The sequence below is a fragment of the Ictidomys tridecemlineatus genome, chromosome 10 (genome assembly GCF_052094955.1).
Source record: "Ictidomys tridecemlineatus isolate mIctTri1 chromosome 10, mIctTri1.hap1, whole genome shotgun sequence".
Classification (NCBI taxonomy): Eukaryota; Metazoa; Chordata; class Mammalia; order Rodentia; family Sciuridae; genus Ictidomys; species Ictidomys tridecemlineatus.
The window spans coordinates 94,059,787-94,076,832 of NC_135486.1; the positions used below are offsets into that span (position 1 = coordinate 94,059,787).

Below are 17,046 nucleotides of genomic sequence, written 5' to 3' on the forward strand. Positions count from 1 at the left end.
TATATAGAATATACCACCCAACATCAAGCAGCTACACTTTTTTCTCAGCAGCACATGGATCCTTCTCAAAAATAGATCATATATTATGTCACAGGGCAACTCTTAGACAATATAAAGGAGCGGAGATAATACCATGCATCTTATCTGATCATAATGGAATGAAACTAAAAATCAACCATAAAAGAAGCAAGGAAAAATCATGCATCACTTGGAGAATGAACAATAGGTTACTGAATGATCAATGGGTTTTAGAAGACATCAAGGAGGAAATTAAAAAATTCTTAGAGTATAATGAAAACACAGACACAACATATCGGAATCTATGGGACACATTGAAAGCGGTTCTAAGAGGAAAATTCATTGCTTGGAGTTCATTCCTTAAAAAAAGAAAAAACCAACAAATAAATGATCTCATACTTCATCTCAAAATTCTAGAAAAACAAGAGCAAAACAACAGCAAAAGAAGTAGAAGGCAAGAAATAATTAAAATCAGAGCTGAAATTAATGAAATCGAAACAAAAGAAACAATTGAAAAAATTGACAAAACGAAAAGTTGGTTCTTCGAAAAGATAAATAAAATTGACAGACCCTTAGCCATGCTAGTGAAGAGAAGAAGAGAGAGAACTCAAATTACTAGCATAAGGAATGAAAAAGGCAAGATCACGACAGACACTTCAGAAATACAGAAGATAATCAGAAATTATTTTGAATCCTTATACTCCAATAAAATAGAAGATAGTGAAGGCATCGATAAATTTCTTAAGTCATATAATCTGCCCAGATTGAGTCAGGAGGATATAGACAACCTAAACAGACCAATATCAATTGAGGAAATAGAAGAAACCATCAAAAGATTACCATCTAAGAAAAGCCCAGGACCTGATGGGTTTACAGCAGAGTTTTACAAAACCTTTAAAGAGGAACTAATACCAATACTTTTCAAGCTATTCCAGGAAATAGAAAAAGAGGGAGAACTTCCAAATTCATTCTACGAGGCCAACATCACCCTGATTCCGAAACCAGACAAAGACACTTCAAAGAAAGAAAACTACAGACCAATATCTCTAATGAACCTAGATGCAAAAATCCTCAATAAAATTCTGGCAAATCGGATACAAAAACATATCAAAAAAATTGTGCACCATGATCAAGTAGGATTCATCCCTGGTATGCAAGGGTGGTTCAATATACAGAAATCAATAAATGTTATTCACCACATCAATAGACTTAAAAATAAGAACCATATGATCATCTCGATAGATGCAGAAAAAGCATTCGACAAAGTACAGCATCCGTTTATGTTCAAAACTCTCGAAAAACTAGGGATAACAGGAACATACCTCAACATTGTAAAAGCAATTTATGCTAAGCCTCAGGCTAGCATCATTCTGAATGGAGAAAAATTGAAGGCATTCCCTCTAAAATCTGGAACAAGACAGGGATGCCCTCTCTCACCACTCCTGTTCAACATAGTTCTCGAAACACTGGCCAGAGCAATTAGACAGACGAAAGAAATTAAAGGCATAAAAATAGGAAAAGAAGAACTTAAGTTATCACTATTTGCAGATGACATGATTCTATACCTAGCAGACCCAATATGGTCTACAAAGAAACTGTTAGAGCTAATAAATGAATTCAGCAAAGTGGCAGGTTATAAAATCAACACGCATAAATCAAAGGCATTCCTGTATATCAGCGACAAATCCTCTGAAATGGACATGAGGACAACCACCCCGTTCACAATATCCTCAAAAAGAATAAAATACTTGGGAATCAACCTAACAAAAGAGGTGAAAGACTTATACAATGAAAACTACAGAACCCTAAAGAGAGAAATTGAAGAAGACCTTAGAAGATGGAAAAATATACCCTGTTCATGGATAGGCAGAACTAACATCATCAAAATGGCGATATTACCAAAAGTTCTCTATAGGTTTAATGCAATGCCAATCAAAATCCCAACGGCATTTCTTATAGAAATGGAGAAAGCAATCATGAAATTCATATGGAAGAATAAAAGACCCAGAATTGCAAAAACAATACTAAGCAGGAAAGGTGAATCAGGTGGTATAACGATTCCAGATTTCAAACTATACTACAGAGCAATAGTAACAAAAACAGCATGGTACTGGTACCAAAACAGGCGGGTGGACCAATGGTACAGAATAGAGGACACAGAAACCAACCCACAAAACTACAACTTTCTTATATTTGATAAAGGGGCTAAAAGCATGCAATGGAGGAAGGATAGCATCTTCAACAAATGGTGCTGGGAAAATTGGAAATCCATATGCAACAAAATGAAATTGAATCCCTTTCTCTCGCCATGCACAAAAGTTAACTCAAAATGGATCAAGGAGCTTGATATCAAATCAGAGACACGGCATCTGATAGAAGAGAAAGTTGGCTACGACCTACATGCTGTGGGGTCGGGCTCCAAATTCCTCAATAGGACACCCATAGCACAAGAGTTAACATCTAGAATCAACAAATGGGACTTACTCAAACTAAAAAGTTTTTTCTCAGCAAAAGAAACAATAAGAGAGGTAAATAGGGAGCCTACATCATGGGAACAAATCTTTACTCCTCACACTTCAGATAGAGCCCTAATATCCAGAGTATATAAAGAACTCAGAAAATTAGACAATAAGATAACAAATAATCCCATCAACAAATGGGCCAAGGACTTGAACAGACACTTCTCAGAGGAGGACATACAATCAATCAACAAGTACATGAAAAAATGCTCACCATCTCTAGCAGTCAGAGAAATGCAAATCAAAACCACCCTAAGATACCATCTCACTCCAGTAAGATTGGCAGCCATCACGAAGTCAAACAACAATAAGTGCTGGCGAGGATGTGGGGAAAAGGGTACACTTGTACATTGTTGGTGGGACTGCAAATTGGTGCAGCCAATTTGGAAAGCAGTATGGAGATTTCTTGGAAAGCTGGGAATGGAACCACCATTTGACCCAGCTATCCCCCTTCTGGGTCTATTCCCTAAAGACCTAAAAAGAGCATGCTACAGGGACACTGCTACATCGATGTTCATAGCAGCACAATTCACAATAGGAAGACTGTGGAACCAACCTAGATGCCCTTCAATAGACGAATGGATAAAAAAAATGTGGCATTTATACACAATGGAGTATTACTCTGCATTAAGAAATGACAAAATCATAGAATTTGGAGGGAAATGGATGGCATTAGAGCAGATTATGCTCAGTGAAGCTAGCCAAGCCCTAAAAAACAAATGCCAAATGTCTTCTTTGATATAAGGAGAGTAATTAAGAACAGACTAGGGAAGAAGAGCACAAGAAGAAGACCATCATTAAACAGGGTTGAGAGGTGGGAGGGAAAGGGAGAGAGAAGGGAAATAGCATGGAAATGGAACGAGACCCTCAGGTTTATACAAAATTACATACAAGAGGAAGTGAGGGGAAAGGGAAAAATAATACAAGGGGGAGGAATGAATTGCAGTAGTGGGGGTAGAGAGAGAAGAGGGGAGGGGAGGGGAGGGGAGGGGGGATAGTAGAGGATAGGAAAGGCAGCAGAATACAACAGACACTAGGATGGCAATATGTAAAGCAATGGAAGTGAAACTGATGTGAATCTGCAATCTGTATAAGGGGCAATATGGGAGTGCATAACCCACTTGAATCAAAATGTGAAATATGATATATCAAGAAATATGTAATGGAGGGGTAAGACAAGATAATACAAATGGAAGAAATGATTTACAGTAGAAGGGGTAGAGAGAAAAGGGGAGGGGAGGGGAGGGGAGGGGGGATAGTAGAAAATAGGACTGACAGCAGAGTACATCAGACACTAGAAAGGCAATATGTGAATCAATGGAAGGGTAACTGATGTGATACAGCAATCTGTATACGGGGTAAAGTTGGGAGTTCATAACCCGCTTGAATCAAACTGTGAAATATGATGTATTAAGAACTGTGTAAGGTTTTGAACGACCAACAATAAAAAAAAAAAAAAAAAAAAAGAAGTTGACAGGCGCCTTGGATGGGAATCTTGGTTCTTTTAAGAATGCAAAGTGGGAAAAAGCCTGTTCCCTGCAGGTGGAGTAGAGTTCTGCCCAGACTTCTTTCCCCTCCTTCACACATTCCACTGGGTGTGGAGGCCAAGTGCTATCTGATTGTCTAGTCTGAGAAGTTGCTGGCCATCGTTGGCCTAGCATTTTGCTCCTCTCTCCCTTTGAATCTACCAGTGAGCACACTCTCTTGGTCAGTTTTCAAGGATTGTTCAGCAGTAACGCCGTTGATGGCTGGGAAAATATTTCTAATTTAGGAGCATGGTATTAGCAAGTCTGCTTGGCCTGTAGACTGAAGCATCATTCTCCAGGATCCTTTTATCAGTAATACAATTGCCTAACTCATCTGATTCTGAATGTGGGAAGGGAAAATGGGATTGAAGTGGGTAGGGGGGTTGTTATTTATTCATCCCCATTGGGGGATGAATGAAAGGTAGAGAGTGGATCTAGTGAAAAAAATCAAGTCTCCTGGGTGTGAAAATTACAAACAGGAAGTCTATTTGAGGGTTGATCCAGCTGCAACTCACCTGAGAGATCATTAGCATTAGAATAGAACAGGGCAATGATTCTCCCCCTGGGAAATTCAGGGGAAACTGTCACTGTCCTCAGAGTCTGCAGCCTCAGCCAGAGCTGGATGAATCCTCATGGCAGGCCTCTGGATTCGTTTGTTTACTTAGAGCAAGTGAAGAGGTCAGCCAGCCTAGTGTTCAGGTTCTAAACCAAATAGTGGGGGAGATAGCAAGATAAAGGCCCCGATTCAATTTCCATTTCTTTCTCTTTTAAGAATAATAAGATTCAGAAACACAGTGACCCAAGGGCAGGAACTGGGAGGAGACAAGCACAGATAACAAATTTCTATGCCTCGAAGGGAGGCAATGTACAAAAAGAATGCTCATTAACCAAAATGGAGCTTTATTTTCCCTCTCCAGGGAAAATCTGAGAAGCTATTGATGGCAGAAGGACTTAAACTCAACTCTCTTTTAGGTTTCATAGGGAACATGATGCATTGGGTGGTGTGATGGATTGAGCACTAGTTGCAACTGGAATTCCAGGCCAGACCCTCCTATGATGCCTTCTGTGTCATTAATGAAGTCATTTGCCAAGTGTGGATCAAGGCTTCATCCTCTGCAAAATGAGGGGCTGGACAGCCGTTTCCACTGGTTACCAGGATAGGTCTCCTGCTCCAATTGTTTCTTTCTGGCGAGGGGAACTGAAATACCTTGTGTCAGTGAATGTTTCTGTGAGAGAAAGCAGAGCCTCAAAAAAGAGTATCCATCCTCCAGTATCCTGAACAACACCTCTTTTCTCCCTGCTTGGTCTGGCTTGCCCCATTTGGCAGCCGCTTGTAAAACTACTGCTGTGTTCCCATCTGCCCAATCTCGGCAGAACATCAGGGATAAAGGGTGTGAAATGTGAATGCTTCTTCATTTTTTTTTTTTAAGTTGCTACTAATGGCTGTCTAGGGACAGAAATGTTGGCAGACCTTTTAGGCAGTCCCTTCTGAAATACATAAAAATATCCAGAGTTCACCAGATTGTTGTTTCATAGAATGTAGGGTGGCTGCTACCATTCTTCTAGCCAGTGATGCTGTCTGATTTATTCGAAGGGGAAAGAAGTCACTGTCGATGAGTTAATCACTTGGAATAGAGCAGTAGATGCCAGATGTCTAGTGAACAGCAAGGCTTTTCTGTACTTTAAGGTTTTTAAAGCACACACACACACATGCATACATACACGTTATCTCTGCTGTATAAAAGTTTATTCACAATGCATGGAAACACAATTGTCTCAAAGTAAATTCAGAATGGCTGGTTGTTTTGTTTATAATTGCACTTATGAAAATGGTCAAAAAGAATGTATGTGTCCAAGATTAAGAAGAAGAAGAAGCTGCTGCTTACCTTTCACCAACAACTGGAGAATATGTTGATGTTTTCCTTCTAAACCTATTTGGTGTTTACTTAACTAATTGTTATCATCCTTAGTTTTGAAATATTATTACCAAAAAAAAGCTGCATAGCCCAGCAACATCATAAATGGTATTCTATATATTTCTTTGTTTCCAAACCTAATGGCACCAGAAATTCCTTAAGATTATGTGAAAGTCAAAAATTCATTGTAAACACTATCTACTTACTTATTGATTGCTTGAGAAACTTTTTAGGAGAAAATATTTGCAGAACTGATAAACAGCTACAGGATGGGTAGAAGCGTCTAAAAGAAAAAAAAAAGTGAACATTTCTACATCCTTATGTAATCGATTTCTAAATCCCTTTCCACATTCAGTCAAAGGCCCTATAAGACCAGGATCCTAAAAACTGAAGATCACCAAGTTACACGCCTATAATCTCTGCTACTCTGGAGATTGAGGCAGGAGGATCACAAGTTCGAGGTCAGTCTGGGCAACACAGAAGGACTCTTGTCTTTAATTTAAAAGATGAAGAAAGGAAAAGGGAGGAAGAAGAAGGAGGAGGAAGGAAAGAAGGGAAAGAGTGGAAAAGAAGGAAGGAAGAGAAAGAGAGAGACAGAGACAGAAGGAGAAAGAGAAAGAGAGAGACAGGAGAGAGAGAGAGAGAGAGAGAGAGAGAGAGAGAGAGAGAGAGAGAGAGAAGAGAGAGAGAGAGAGAGAGAGAGAGAGAGAGAGAGAGAGAGAGAGAGAGAGAGAGAGAGAGAGAGAGGAGAGAAATTTGTACATCCAGGCCTTTGGGACATAGCTGTACTCACAAGGTGCAAGGACAGGTCATTGTCTGTTGGATTCTGCTCTAATTCACATGCTATTGATAAATAAGATGGGGGACAAGGGAGGGAATTGGAGCCAAACCCCATGGCAAGTTTGGCAAATCCAGCCTGGGAGCACACAGTGCACATGGTCCAGGCTGCGCACAGCCAGGCTGGGACAAGCCCATTAATTTCCTTTCAGGCCCACTGACTTATGCAGACCACAGGTGCACAGGCTTGTCATCATCCTCGTGGCTAAATAAAACCATTAAAACTCCGGAGGAGTAACAATATGGTGACTTAAAGACGACCGACTGGTACATTTGTGAGAAGCTTTGCAATATGATTTCTGACAGTTGTTTGGCATAATTAAAAGATCACTAAACAGAGCTAAGAAAAAAATTTTTTCAAAAATAGATGTGATTCTGGATGAGATTCTAATAGCATAATGGAATTTCTGTTTAAATTTATCCTTAAAGGAAGCTCTTGTCAAAAAACAAGGCTGAGACAGTGGTTAAAGATAGGTGGTACTAACACATGGGAGCTGACGTCAGAGTTTCTCTGAGGGGTGTGGGAGGTAAGAGGGTGGAAAGACGTGAAAAGATTATCAACTACTTGAATTTCCTCATGATAGCAATAATGATATTTTTAACTCTCTTCGAGTTCTTTAAAGTCAATCTACTTCAGGTCTAAAATCAAAGAGTACATTTCCTGCAACCTGTAAGTTTCCTCTGGAAGGAGAAAGAAGGGTGGAGGATGAAGAAAGGATGAGCAGAGGGTGTTCAGTTGTTCCTGTGTATGGGGACCCAAGTGAGGCCATAGCAGCAGGGAGAAATGAAGATAGTCACAAGCTGGTGTGGAACTGCGTCTCCTGGCATCTAGTAATGGGCAAAGCACAGCAGCTGGGAGATTTCATAGGTGTCAAGACCATAACAGCAACCCCCATTCCCCCATCTAACTCCCTACCCCTGCTGATAGGAGCTAGCTTACCTGGGTAAGTTAGCAGGTTTAGCTTACCAAACCTGGGGGAGCAGTGGACAAGAGCCTCACCTTGAAGCACAAAGACCAGTACTGCGTATCAGACAACCCACACAATGAGTGGCCCAGTGTCTTCCAGAAATAAACATTCTCTGCCTGTGGGTAGGATTCCTAACAGCACTGGAGCCAGCATGTTGGTTGCTTAGCATTTGAAGATATAGTATCCCTGGGTTGTTTGTGAACAACCCCCAAAGCCCGTGCCAGGTAATAATTTGCCCTTCCACTCAGGAGCAGGCCAGATGGTTGCAAGAGCAATGTTTGTGAATGAGAACAAGTCACTGAGCTAGTGAATGAACCTGTTGTGGTGCAAGGTCTCTGCTATGGTTTTGATATGGTTTGTTTCCCAAAGGTTCATTCAGGTGCTGGAAGCCTCGTCCCCAGGGTGATGGTGTTGAAGGGTAGTGGGACCCTCCAAAGGTGAGGCCTAGTGGGAGATGATCAGGTTCTGACCTCCTTCGTGAAATCTAGGTTAGGTCTTACAGAAATGGATTCTTTCCCTCAAGCATGGGTTTTTATAAGAGTGAGCTTGCTCTCTCTTGATTTCTGTCCTACCCTGTGATCTCTCCCTCTCACATGTGCTCCTGCCATAATGCCGTCCGCCATGTTGTGATGTAGCCAGAGGCTCTCACCAAAGGCTGAACTAGTGCTACCCAAACATGGACTTTCAGCCTCCAAAAACTGTAATAGTCCCTAATGAAAGCCTATTGTGCTAATTTTGAAAGTGAGAAGATTACAAAAGGCTCTAAGTAAACCAAGGGATTATTCAGTAAAAAAAATATGCATATATATATATATATATATATATATAGAGAGAGAGAGAGAGAGAGAGAGAGAGAGAGAGAGAGAAATTTTAAAATAATAAATTAACCACAATAAAATGTTGGAAAAAATAACAGATGGGATATACTGTAGTGGTAAGATGTGCAAGTCCACCAAGGTCATGGATATTGAATCTACTATCCTTTTAAATGCTGAGGTGTGAAGAGAGCTGTGACTCCAGTGTAGAAACAAAGATCATGCAACAAAGGCATCATAAGTAAGGGATGGACTCACACTGGGAGTGATTTAAATATTGATGAACCCACAGTCGGTCTCCTAGTTTTTCCATGTAGATTTCTATGGTATCTTCATTGTTTAACAATGGGTGTTGTGCATATACTAATGTTGTTCACAAGTCTATTAGTATTAGTATTCAGTGTGCACATATTAGTGTCACTTACAAGATAACTTTCCACATCTGGCACCCACATTGGTTTGGACAGTTTGGACACTGGCATTTCAGTGGAATTGTTGGTGCATACAACTGCCTGTGGAGAAGACTGAGACAGATATAAAGCCCTAAACTGGCCCTCTTCAGCACTGCAGAGCAGAGAAAGAGGCTTGACAGCTTGCTGAATCGGTGACAAGTACCTGCTTACAGGATTGCTCAGTGCCTTCCATTCGTGAGCTCTACTACCTTGTTTGTAGCCCTCTTCCATTACCAGGGCAAGAATCTTATATTTAGGGTTTAACTCTGGCAGCAGCACAAAAGCAAAGAGAATCCTGGAGATAAAGTACAGCTTAGATATTCCACAAGTATTTGGAAGTCCAAGTTGTTTATTTGCTAGAGTCTTCAAAAATCTTTGTGAAGAATATGGGCTTATTGACTATTGCTTTCAATAGGTCCTTACCTGAGAACTTGGGCATCTTGTTATAAAGACTTTGGGGCTCTGTAATTATTGCCCAGAGCTTTGCTACGCCCATGAAGCTTTTTTTACTGAGTATGAGATAGTTGTTGCCATTTGAAAGGAAGATTGTGAAACTTCTTTTGGGGTTAGTTTAGGAAATCATTAGGAATTTGTCTTCCCGTTTTGGTGTTCCTCAGACCAAAGTCAGTAAGAAAATTCATTAGCTACTCTGAAAGATGAGAGGTGCAAAAGAACAAGTCAGACTTCTAGGTACTATGTGGAGTTACTGTCATTGAGTATAGAGTGTTCACCTTCAAGAACAGAGGAACTCCATCTCCACCCATGTCCTCCTTTGTGCAGTCTTGGGGGCACTGGATGGCAGTCTGACAGGAAGAAATCAGTCCTCTTACTGCTGTTAACTAAGGCACCACTCTGGCTTTAGTCGCCAGCTGCCCACTCCTACTTTCTTTTCTCCTTGCCCACACATCTCCCAGATTTAGCCTTCCCATTCTCGGTCATTTTCATTACCCAGTTTCCTGCCCGGATTTCTCTTCCCCTGATTTCACTGAGGTGTGGAGTAATTCCCCATCTTGGCCTCCTCCTACACTTTCTCTGAAACAAGCACACCAACTCCCACATTTGGGAGTGTAAAGGAGAACATCTAGTTTTCACCGGAAAGTCATTCCATTCAAAGTGTCTATGTAGGTTGGTGGCCCCACGAGATTTCCATTTCAGTCCAGGGTGGATACAGAATGGTACCCCACCAGCTGTGGGATATGTGTTATGATAAGGGGTGTTCTCCAAAAGTTCATGCGTGAGACAATGCAAGAATTTTCAGAGGTGAGATGATTAGATTATGAGAAGTCTGGACGGATTGGTGGATTAATCCACTGATAGGGATTAACTGAGCAGTAAATACAGGGAATAAGGGTGTGGCTGGAGGAAGTAGGACAAAAGGGGTGTGCCTTTAGGGTTTATATTTTGTCCTTGATGAGCAGAACTGTCTTTGCTCCTGGTGGCCGTGGCCTGAGCTGCTTTTCTGTTCCATGCCTTCCTGCCATGATGTTTGGCCTCACCTCTGGTTTGGAACTATGGATTTGGCTGTCCATGGACTCAGACCTCTGAAACCATGAGCCAAAATAAACTTTTCCTTCTCTATGTTGTTCTTGTCCAGTCTTTAGGTCACAGAGACCAAAAAAAAAAAAAAAATCTGACTTAAGCAGCATTGTTCTGGGAGAATTTGATCAACTCATCCTTGCCCTAGCATTACCTCTGGCCCTGGGAATACTCTATGTCCATTCTCTATGTCCCAGAGCTCTGAATCATTTCATCTGAGTCCCTATTTTTCTCACCTTCCTTGAACTTGCATTCTCAATTTTGCCCCTGATGGATGAATCCATGGCTCTCAGCTCTGGAGGTTATTCTTGGATCCTTGACCCACTTCTTTACTTCTAGTTCAGTTTTGCTGATAGATATTTACCAGTCAATTTTTAAAGCTGATTCTACACCCGGGTGACTGAATCATGACTTTTTGAAGCTGTAGTTCTAAATTAATGCCAGGCCAGCCTTACCAGTGGCCCTGTAGCTTTGATAATGGATGCCACATCCCAGCTTCCTTATATGTATGGCCTCCACTCAAGCCAACAGCCTGAAGCCCACTGTCCATCTCATCTCATTTGTAAGGTTGCATCCCCATCAGACCTGCAATAACTTTGAATTTGGGGTTGAAAGCGTGCGCTTCATTTTCTACAAATTTGCGCTTGATATGTCCAAGTTCTAGAGCATTTATCCTGCTGTGATTTAATTATGTGCTTATCTGTTGGTCTCCCAGGCCAGACCACAAGCTTCTCTCAGGCAAGGTGAAGTCTTGGTTCTTGGGTGCCTGCCACATGAAAGATGCTCAGAAAATATTTCTGAGTCACTCTGGTGAGCAAGCTGAGTACTCTGGAGGAGAAACCTTGCTGCATCTTATAACCCCAGTCTTGCCCTGAATAGGATTTTATCCCTGGAACTATGGTAATGAAAAATGACCAAATTAGTACAAAACCAGCTGTTCCTGTTCACCCTGGAGGTTTCACAAAGGTTTGTTTCTATTTTCTTATATTTTTGATTTTTCAATAAAGTGGAACTTCTCTTTGAAACTCATGTCACATTAAGTCAACTGACCACAAGTCAGTAAAAAAATGATGCTGTGCTCCATTTTCCTCTCATTGTCAGTCAAAGTCAAATTTTGATCCACCGGATTCACACACCCACCAGAGAAGTTGGTGTGTGATGGGCTGCCCCACTAGACCAGCCTTGTACTGGACTCCTGCTGAACCACAAGCTCAGGTTTGAACCTTGGTTTCCTCATCTGTGATGTATGAAAAAGGCTACTACCTCGCAAAGTTATTACAGGGCTTAGTGCTAATGGATAAATGCTATTACTGTTATTATTATGGAAATCTCAAGGAACGGGATCACATTCTCAAGCTGGCACGTAATGAGAATCAAGGAATCACTGATGCATTATTCATCACACCTTGACATGACTTTTATGTGACATTCAGCTGGAATATCTTCGATCTGTTTCTTCTTCATTTGCTATTCTGAGCTCAGAGCATAACTAGCTCATCAGTTCAATGAACTGATTTTCCTTAAAAAAATGAGCATCTGTTTATGCCAAAGTCTCAGGTTCTTGCATGTACCTGGTCTTCCAAGGTTGAGGAATGAATTGACAAAGACTCTGGTGTGTGTGTGTGGGGGGCAGTGTCGTGGAATTTCTCAAATAGATTAAGGCTGCATGACACGTATGCGACTTGCTTCTATTTGGAGACACTGTGGGAAGGTGAGTCAAGCAAGAGCTCAAATTTTCCAGTGAGCAAATGCAGAATTTTAATTAGCTTTGAGTCCATTTCTCTTCTGGAAATAGCAGATCTCTGAGCATTTCTTCAATAGTATTACAGTAATTATAACAATTCTGAAAGAAATAACAATTTATAGAATGTGTTTTTGTAAGCTTATGGAACAAGAGAGGCTACATCCAGTTCTGTATTTGGTGCATGCCTAGAGATGCTTAACAGTATTAATGACAGAAAGGTAAATTGTTCGTTTCATGCTCTCTACAATATGCTATAGTAGTATTGTCCAATAGGACTTTCTACAATAGTAGAAATGTGCATACCTATGCTAATATGGTGTCCTCTAGCCACATATGGCCATCAAGCATGTGAAATGCTGCTAGCTGCAACTAAGGGCTGAATTTTTAATATCATTTAATTTTAATTAGTTGATTTAAATTTTAATTATTTAAATAGCCACATGTGACTCATAGCTATTATATTGGACATCAAGCACTGAGATACCAACTAGAACCCAACCAAGTTGCCCTACCATCTGGACACCAAAGGGAAACCCAAATGACACTGTAGGAGCCCCAAAGCTCCTTAGGTATTAAAGCTCTATAGAAGCCTATTAGTTGGGTTCTCTCAAGTTTTACCCCACAATAGATTTTAAGCATCCAGTTCAAAAGAGAGGCAGGTACGATGAATGGCAGCCACATAAAATGAAAAAGTTTGAAAACAAACCAGGACACAAAAAGAAGAAAGCGTCTGAGATTCCTGAACATCAGGACAAGGAAAATTTATATCTCAAAAGTGTGGTGTTAGATGCCATGGACCACCAAAAAATATTAAGCACTCAGGGAAGCATGTTTCAGGAAGGAGTGGAGAGAAAATGAACAAGTATAATCCAGACCTTTATCAATCAAAGGTGGTAAAAATTGGCATAGTTTTGGCATATAGATGGATGAATTTTGGTAATCTGGAGACTCCTGTTACAGGTTCCATCTCATTATTCCCAAAAGAAGAAGTTGTAACACCCTATGATGTCTATTACTTTGGGGATAAAATCTCACATGACTACTATCACCCTTGAGTCTGCTCCTGCCTCATTTTATGTGGTTTCTCCTGACTCTATTTTTCGGCTCTACTTGTCTTGCTTCTTTTCCTGGAAGGTATCATGATTCCTTACTCCAAAGAACTTCTGTCTAGGATTACTCCACCTCACCTCCATTCTCTCCCCTAGCTGGCTCCTGGGCATCTTCAGATCTCAGCTCCTAGAAAAGCTTTCAGACGTCTCAACTCTCTTCCCTGTATCTAGACCTGATCCCTTCATTCATCATGCTTCTGTCTGAATTCCTTTCCCTCCAATTCCTACTTGAATTTATACCTTCATTAGTGAGATTATCTCATTTGTTCATCTATAAACCCCAAGCAAGCAGAGATTGCATTTGGCTGGGTTCATTCACCTTTGTATCTACCATGCTCAGATTATACTCAATAAATGCCAAGTGAGAAAACTTGGAATGGAACTACCATTTGACCCATCTATCCCACTCCTAGCTTTATACCCGCAGGACTTAAAATCAGCAAACTGTAGTGATGCAGCCACATCAATGTTTATAGCAGTTCAATTTACAATAGCTGAACTATGGAACCAACCTAGATGCCCTTCAACATATAAATGGATAAAGAAATTGTGGAGTATATATAAACAATGAAATATTACTCAGCTTTAAAGAATAATGAAATTATGGCATTTTCAGGTAAATAAATGAAACTGGAGAATATCATGCTAAGAGAAATAAGCCAATCCCAAAGAACCAAAGGCTGAATATTTCTCTGATATATGGAAGCTAATTCATAATAAAGGTGTGTGTTGGCAGGGTGTTAGGGAAAAATAGAGGTACTTTGGATTAGGCAGAGGGGAGGAGGTGCGGGGGTAGGAATGGTAGCAGAATGACATTATTTCCTATCTGCCTATATGATTTCATGACCTATGTAACTCTACATCATGTAAAACCAGAAGAATGAGAAGTTGTAGTCCATTTATGTATGACGTGTCAAAATGCATTCTACAGTCATGTATAACTAATTAGAACAAATTTTAAAAAGATGCAAAAAAAATGCTGAGAGAAAGAATGAATGAATTCTAGTTTATTCCTAACACATTGGCATCTTTTTTTAAAAAAAATCTCTTTAGTCTCTGAGATGACTCATATTCTCTTTAAGTGCCATTCCAAAGTTCTTACTATCCAATAACTTATTGTCATGAAAACTTCAACCTTAAAATTCCACCCACTTCTCCCTTATTTGCTCCACTTACACATCGGCTCAAATAACTTCCTGTTTCCCTTAAATCCTTGGAGCGCACACGTTGGCAAGCTGATCTGTATCTGTGGTTCTTGCCTTGGCAATGTAATTGTCTTCATGTTTTCACTGTTTCCTTCATTTGCATTTCCTGAGGGCCCTTGAATTCCTGACTTACTTTCCACCAAGCCAGCAGCAGCGTCTTTTAAGATTTGTAGTCTCTTTCTACAATCTCCTCCATAGTCTTCCTCTAAACTTTCAATCTATTTCTACTTTTGTCTGTGTTAAGAAAGGATTCTTAAAATGTGGAGAAATAAAACCTACCCAATATTCCCAACTCCTATGATCCCCACATTTGAAATATAAAATATCATGACAAAAGAAAGACCTCAGTTAATTATTACTAGAAAACCTTCAAGGAATTCATTCCCAACTTCACATTTTCTGTCTCTTCCATATATTTCTTAAGAAATCAGGGGTAAAAACTCCCATTAGTCCTACTTTCTTTCCCCAAATCCAATAAAATTGTGATGCTTCAGGCTATTTTCTTTAGAATGGGTTTCTTTACTGGTTAAACTTTCCGTTTCAAATAGACCTTATTTAGTACCAAATTCTTGATAAAAGGTAGAAATTTCTGTAACAAGTATTGCTTGTGTACTTACCACGTGTCAGGCATTGTGCTAGGAAAACAGCAATGAGTAAGAAAAACCAGAAATTCCTGTCCTCATAGACATTTCATTTTATGGGAAGAGGTAAACAAACATGAACATATATGATTCTAGATAGTGATAGGCTATAAAATAATGATATAGGATACATGAACAAAATCTGAATTTATGCTAACATAGAGATGGGTTCATGATTCTTCATGAAAATTGTAACTTTATTCCTTAAGCACAAAATCCTGTATTAACCTTTTTTTAAAAAATCTTACTTTTGCTTCAGTGAATGGGAGGATTATACACTCATGCACATATAGGCTGTTTCTCTATTTTAGATATTGTTCATAATGCTGCAATAAACACCAGAGAGCAGATATTTCTTTGAGATCTTGATTTCAGTTCCTTGAGAGATAGACCCCAAAGTGGGATTTCTGAAGAACAGAAATGGCAATTCAATTAAAAATAGAACTACCCTATGGTCCAGCAATCCTAATTAATCTTTTGCTATCATATTTAAAAGTATATTGTAAGAGGATAAAAGTCAGTGTGTCATCTTTCTTGGCTTGGAACAAAATACATGATCATTCCTACTTAGAGTAGGAATGATTTATTTTGGCTCACATCTTTGGAGGTATTGGTCTATGGTGGGCTGGCTTCATTTTTTCTGGGCTTATGGTGAAGTAGATGTCATGGTGGAAGGGCTTGGTGGAGGAAAGTTGCTCATCTCATGGTAGCCAGAAGGAGAGAGAGAGAGAGAGAGGGAGAGGAGCCAAAGACAAGGCATCCCTTCCAGGGCACACCCCCAGTGACCTTCCAACTAGGCCCCAGCACCTACAGTCTCTACCACCTCCTAATAATGCTACAAAATTATTAATCTACCAATGGATTAATTCACTGATGAAATCAGAGCCCTCATGATCCAATCATTTCTCAAAAGCCCCACCTCTGAACATTGCTGTACTGGGAAACAAACCTTCTACACATGTACCTTTGGAAGACATTCCCCAAATTATAACAGACCATAACTCAGATTCATATGCTTAGATTTAGAAGGAACTTCAAATGTGATATGTGTATTTTAGAGATGATGATTTTTGCATGCACATACACACACACACACACACACACACACACACACACACACACCCTTCTAGTTCCTTTTCCCTAACAAGCCCATCCTCTGTTGACAAAAAATATTTAGAATCAACTTTTCCATCCAGTTCAACAAAACCTTTCTGTTATTTGGCTATTCACAACATAGCTTGCAAAAATACTGGGAAGCCCAACGATGAACAAGATCTACTTTCAATTTTTAAGGAATTTGCCATATAACATAGAAGTCTTGATTCCATGTGAAAGCAATAAGTGGTATGGTAAAGCTGTGAAGAAAGTATCCTAGGAATACACCAAAAGAAACTAACTCCATCTCTAATTGAAACTAGCTTATAGGCAGAGATGGGAGGAAAGGGCGTTGGGAATGAGGATATTCAGAGGCAAATTGACAGAGGCCTGGTGTTGCATGGCTCAGAAGAAAAGGGAAAGGACTCCTGGATTCCTAAGTGTAGAACTCACAGGGGCTGAGAGGGATGGGAGAGGAAAGCACCTCTTTGAGGGGCTTCACATGCTTCACTAAAGGAATTAGATTTGATTTGGCCACAGATTTCTGAACAGAGGATGAATTTCACCAGAACTGTGCTTTGTGCCTAGATCCACAGGAGAGAGAAGAGAGGCAGGTTGGTTGTTGGCTGCAGATTCATGGCTCAGTTCTGCTATTGGGCAGGTTA

The 17,046-nt window shown here is 40.1% G+C and overlaps 1 protein-coding gene across 1 annotated transcript in view; it reads left to right on the top strand.

Moving 5' to 3' along the window:
• Positions 1-17,046, top strand: part of LOC144367385 (uncharacterized) — a 74,635-nt gene that overhangs the window by 25,092 nt on the left and 32,497 nt on the right. The gene's annotated exons all lie outside the window — the stretch shown is intronic.